Source organism: Arachis duranensis, chromosome 3, assembly GCF_000817695.3.
Source record: "Arachis duranensis cultivar V14167 chromosome 3, aradu.V14167.gnm2.J7QH, whole genome shotgun sequence".
Taxonomy (NCBI): Eukaryota; Viridiplantae; Streptophyta; class Magnoliopsida; order Fabales; family Fabaceae; genus Arachis; species Arachis duranensis.
The window spans coordinates 58895320-58901264 of NC_029774.3; positions in this window are offsets into that span (position 1 = coordinate 58895320).

Here is a 5945-nt window from a genome sequence, read left to right on the forward strand (position 1 = left end):
TTTTTCTTTTCTGTTATTCTAATTCCTACTAACACACTAACTGTTTGAGAAATTGCCTCTATTAACTCACTAACAATTTATCTCAAATAACTGCACTTAATTCTCAAGAGTGTTGTTGTTTGGTCATCCTGATTGTTTGCATATCACAGGAAGTCAAGTTTCTACAGACAAAGGGTATCATGACATGAAGCCACCACTCATTACACTCATCAAGAACAATTGTTCTTATGACGGAAATCCATCGGAGGATCCTCAACAGCACATATCTACTTTCCTGAGAACTTGTAATGCGGTCAAAATTGATGGTTCAGATCATGACACTTATAAGATCTTGTTATTCCCCTTCTCATTAAAGGGTGAAGCTACACAATGGTTTGAAACTTTTCCTCAAGGAAGTATCACTAGTTGGGATGATTTGGTTACCAAATTTCTAGCCAAATTCACCTCATCCAGACAGATCATCCAGCTGAAAAAGGAGGAACATCTATTCACACAAGGGGACGAAGAACCACTCTTTAAGGCCTGGGAAAGATACAAGAAAGCGACTGATAAAGTGGGCTTCCGAGCTTTCTATGAAGGATTGACCCCAGAAACAAGAAAAGCAGTGGACTACTTCTCAGATGGCCTACTCAAAGCAACAACAACTGCTCAAGGAATTGCATATCTCAATAACAAAGGAGTCAATAACCAACAGTCATTTGAGAAACCACAAAATGCAATCTCAGAAAAAGAAGTGATGAATAGTGAAGGGATGAATGCGTTCAAAGACTTAAACAGACAAATGCATCCTCAACCACAGCAAAACATGGAAACATCTGCTGCAGTGAATGCCAAATTTTCACCATGGAGACCCCATTCCTATCTGAAGATGAGGGAGTTTCAACATCAAGAACAAGGAAATTTCCACCAAGGCAACCCTATGATCACAAACAATCAATATCACACATCCACTAATACCATCCAAAGCCAACCCTCACAACACAGACACTCCCAAACCCATCTCAACTGGAGAAGGAGTGAGTACCAAAATCACAGATCAAGGGAATTCCATTATAACAACCCAAACTTCATAAACCATCAAAAACACCATTACAGCAATAACAATCACTACATACCGCCACCACACCCACCCTTCCTACCTTCAACATATCATAATCAACCAACCTCACAAGACTCTCAGAAAATCACAAACTTGGAGATCCTAATGGAGAGAATGATGAAACATCAAGAGGAAACAACAAGGAACTAATAGATGTTAATGAGAGGAATTGAGGAGCAGATAGCTCAACTGGCGAAGCACTTTGCAGAAATGGGTGAGAAGAAACCAAATACTTTCCTCAAACCCATTAAAGATAAACCAACCAACAACGAAGATGCTACAAAGAAGGAAGGATGGAAAAGGATCATAGAGGACAATGAAAAAGGAAGTACCAGCCAAGAAAAACACAACAAGGAATTCTTTCAAGAAGAAGCAGAGGATAGAACTAAAGAAAAGCAAAAAATCCTCACTGGAAAGATTTCACTAGGGGATCGAGTGAGGATCAATATTCAACCCTTGAAGATGTCCCCACAAGTACCTGAGCACTACACTGTGACTAAGATCCTTCCACAAGAATTTATAGAAGTCATCAAAGAGGAAACCGGAAGGAAGTTCACAGTGAAGACAGACAAGCTAAGGCACTGTGATTTTCGACCTCCATGATAAGCAAAAATGAAGATGTCAAGATAATGACAATAAAAGAGCGCTTGTTGGGAGGCAACCCAACCTGAGGTAGTTGTCTTTTTCATAGCTTTTCAATAAAAATGTTGAATAATTGGTATGCATTGCAAGGAGCTAAGTTTGGTGTTGCACACCAAAACAATTTGAGGGAGAATGAAAACTTCTAAGTTTGGTGTTCCACCAGAAATATCATTTAAAAACACACTCTCACCTCCTGCATGATTCTAGCTCCAAGCAATCAAACACATTATTCAACTGCTTAATCCTTGCTGCTGTGTATTGTTTCGAACGTGGGAACCATTGTATTTCTTGCTAAAGTGTTCATCTAGTTGCAAGTGAAATAGCTAGAAAAAAATGATAAGTCTGCATAATGCTTGTATCCATCACTTAGCTTGAAAATTGTTTTGTTTCCCATATGCTTAAATAAAAGAAAAATTGTTTGAATTAGAAAGTAAATATCCAATGTTGCATGAGTTAGAATGGAAGTTAATGGTGGTATATGTGTTTGATTAAATGCATAACTCATAAAATAATTGCTGCATAATGTCATTTTCATTGAAGTATGATCTAGCTTGCTGTTATAAAGGTTCTTATCAGTAAAGAAAAAGCCCTGCTGTTACAAAGACTCCTATCAATAATAAAACAACCTTGGTAACAAAAACAGAAAGAAAAGGGAAAGAAAAAGCCAAAATGGCAAGAAAACAAAGAATAAAGGTTGGACACCAATAGCTTGAACCTTAGGACATATGCCTGTGGTGTTCTTGTACTAAGATCTGCTTGGATGAGTAAATTCTAAGGGGTATTTTAAAACCCGGTCACTTAGATCAACTGATTTGGGATGGCCAATTGAAAATCCACAATAAAGAGCAACTTAGATACAGAACATTTAGTTATCCAAAGAGATGCTGGGCATCAATGATCCTAGGAAGAATTAATGAGCCATGTGTCTGTGGTGGAAAAAATGTTGAGCAAAAAGAAAGAAAATAAAGCCAAAGGCTATGCTGCAGCATTTGACACCCAACCTATAAAAGAATAATAAGCTTGTTAAAGCATTATAAGCCAAGAAAAGTTGGCAAGGGAGGAATCAAAAAGTGAGTCTTATAACAGCAAGTTTAGCAAACCTTTGATGCAAAATATATATCATGTAACAAGAACAATAACTTGAGTTGTCATTGTCTGCATAAATGCCCCATAGATCAAGTTCTGCTATCTGCATAATAAGGATAAACATTCTTTTCTTATTCATTTCATTTACTCTTAGTTTTGATGCTTGCTTGGGGACAAGCAAGATTTAAGTTTGGTATTGTGATGACAAGTCATCATATACCCATTTTTCAAGCTAATTTCACTTGTTTTGTTAGCATTTATGCACTTTCTTGTATCCTAAGTAAGTGATTTGGAGTGAAAATGCATAACTTCTCTAAATCAAGCAACCACCATGGAATTAATGATAAATCATGAGGTTTAAGCTAATTTTAATTGAATTTTAATTGATTTATAAGCCTCTTGAATTTAGTGATACTTGGAGTGGTTGTTTTGGTTTATTATAGGTGAAGAAAAGAAAAGAAAAGGAAAAGCGTGGCCTAAGAAGTGTAGCCTAAGGAAGGGAAAGCGTGGCCAAAGTAATAGAAAGCGTGCCGCATGCAATGGGGGAGGCAACATTGCCCTCCACAAGGGCAGACTGCCCTCTAGGAGGGCAACACAAGAGAACCAAATAAGGAAGGCAAATCTGCCCTGCCCACTACAAGGGCAGAGCACAAAATGTGCCTTGGGACCAAGAGAAAAAGAACCTTGCCCTGCCCTTGTGGAGGGCAGAATCGGGCTCTCCAAGGAAAGAAATCAAGGGAAAAATGTCACCCATGCATGCCACAAGACTCGAACAAGGAACCATGAGGAAAACAAGAACTAAGGTTGAGTGCCGTGCCAAGAAACCAAGGAAATTATTGTAGCGTGTGCGTCCGCCCAGATTCGAACTCGGGAATGCAATGTGGGAACTCTGCCCTGCCCTTGGCGCGGGCAGGGCAGCATTTGGATTGGCGCACGACCTTGGCGCACCACACACAAATCTGGCGCACCAAATCCTTCCCTGGCAGCACCAGCGCGCACCACGATCCTATCCTGGCAGCACCACAACTTTCTGCCCTGCCCTTGGCGCGGGCAGGGCAGCGTTTTGCATTCCTGGCGCACCAACTTTGAATTCTGGCGCACCAACTTTGGATTCTGGCAGCACCAAGACAAATCTGGCGCACCAACCTTTCCGCCCTTGGCGCGGGCAGGGCAGCATCTCACGCATCAGGGCGCGCCAGACTTGCACCACGCCGCACCAGCTCACACCACCATGCATCAATTTTCTGCCCTGCCCTCCACAAGGGCAGGGCAGCCTCCTGGGAGTCATTTTTAATGGGCCAAAAATTCAATTAAAAATCCAATTGAATTCAATTCTTCACCAATTCAAAAGCCCATCCAAATCCCAATACCCAAGAATAGAAAGTGTATAAATAGAAGCTAGTTTGATGTAATTAGGAACCTTTTTACCATTTTTGATTTTTACCTTTACTCTTGAATTTTACTTTCACCTTTCTTTTGAGCTTTTGCAATTGTTCTGGAGAGACTTGTCCGAGCACTAAGGGGATCAAGGGAGAATTGACTGATCTCCTTCCTCATTCTTACTTGGGCAATTCTACTCTTGTGTTTCTGAGTTTTGGGTGTGTGAAATTGAGGAAGTTCTGTCTCAATTCCCATTCAAACTCTTTTCAACTTGTTTTCTGCATAATTCAAGTTTATTTCTGTTCTTTTATTGCTTCTTCTTCAATTTTCTGCCAATTGCTTAGATAATTCAGATCTGGGAAGGAAATTGGGTTTTAGGCTCTGCTACCTAAGCCCTTGAGTCCTGAGATCAAAATTTACTTAGGTTCTTCTGTGAACCTCTGCTACATATTATTTCCTTTCTGTTTGAATGCTTATTGCTTCTGATTTAATTGTTGCTCTCTTAATTGTTGCAATTTACTTCTTCTTTGTTTAGATCCTGCAATCCCATTCCTCAATTCCCTTTTATATTCAAGCCATTTATCTTTCTTGCCATTTAAGTTACTGCAGTTTATGTTTCTTGCACTTTAAGTTTCAGTCATTTACTTTCTTGTTCTTTAAGATTATGCAAATTTTACTTTCCTATTCTTTAATTTACTGCAAATTCCCCTCTCCCATTACATTTACTGTCATTTACTTCCTGTTAAACACAATTCACTCAACCAATACTTGATTCGCTTGACTAAATCACCCACTAAACTAAAATTGCTCAATCCTTCAATCCCTGTGGGATCGACCTCACTCATGTGAGTTATTATTACTTGATGCAACCCGGTACACTTGCCGGTGAGTTTTGTGTTGGATCGTTTTCCACACATCACTAGACGCTAGAAAGGGGGTAGGAGCCTAGCGTTGGACGCCAGTTTTGGGTCTTTTAATCTGAAATAAAGTATAAAATATAACACGTTTCTGGAAAGCTCTAAAGTCAGCTTTCCATAGCCATTGAGAACGCTCCATTTGAATTTCTGTAGCTCCAGAAAAATGCTTCCGAGTGTAAGGAGATCAAATCTGGACAACATCTGCAGCACTTTCTCTGTCTCTGGATCAGACTTTTACCTGCTCCTCAAATTCAGTCAGAAAATATCTTAAATGGTTTAAAAATAAAAAAACGCAAAGTAGAATCCAAAAATAAAAATTTAACACTAAAACTTGCAAAAACTTAATAAAAACTAAACGAAATATGCTAAAAACTATATAAAAATTATGCCAAAAAGTGTATAAAATATTCGCTCATCACAACACCAAACTTAAAATGTTGCTTGTTGGTGCACGAAATTGCAATCACACTTTTGCAATCCCGCACAACTAACCAGCAAGTGCACTGGGTCGTCCAAGTAATACCTTGCGTGAGCAAGGGTCGATCCCACGGAGATTGTCGGCTTGGAGCAAGCTATGGTTATCTTGTAAATCTTAGTCAGGATATCAGAAATTATCAGGATTGATTGTGAAAAGCAAAAGAACATGAAATGATTACTTGTTTTGCAGTAATGGAGAATAGGTTGAGGTTTGGAGATGCTCCATCTTCTGAATCTCTGCTTTCCTACTGTCTTCTTCTTCAAGCACGCAAGTCTCCTTCCATGGCAAGCTGTATGTAGGGTTTCACCGTTGTCAATGGCTACCTCCCATCCTCTCAGTGAAA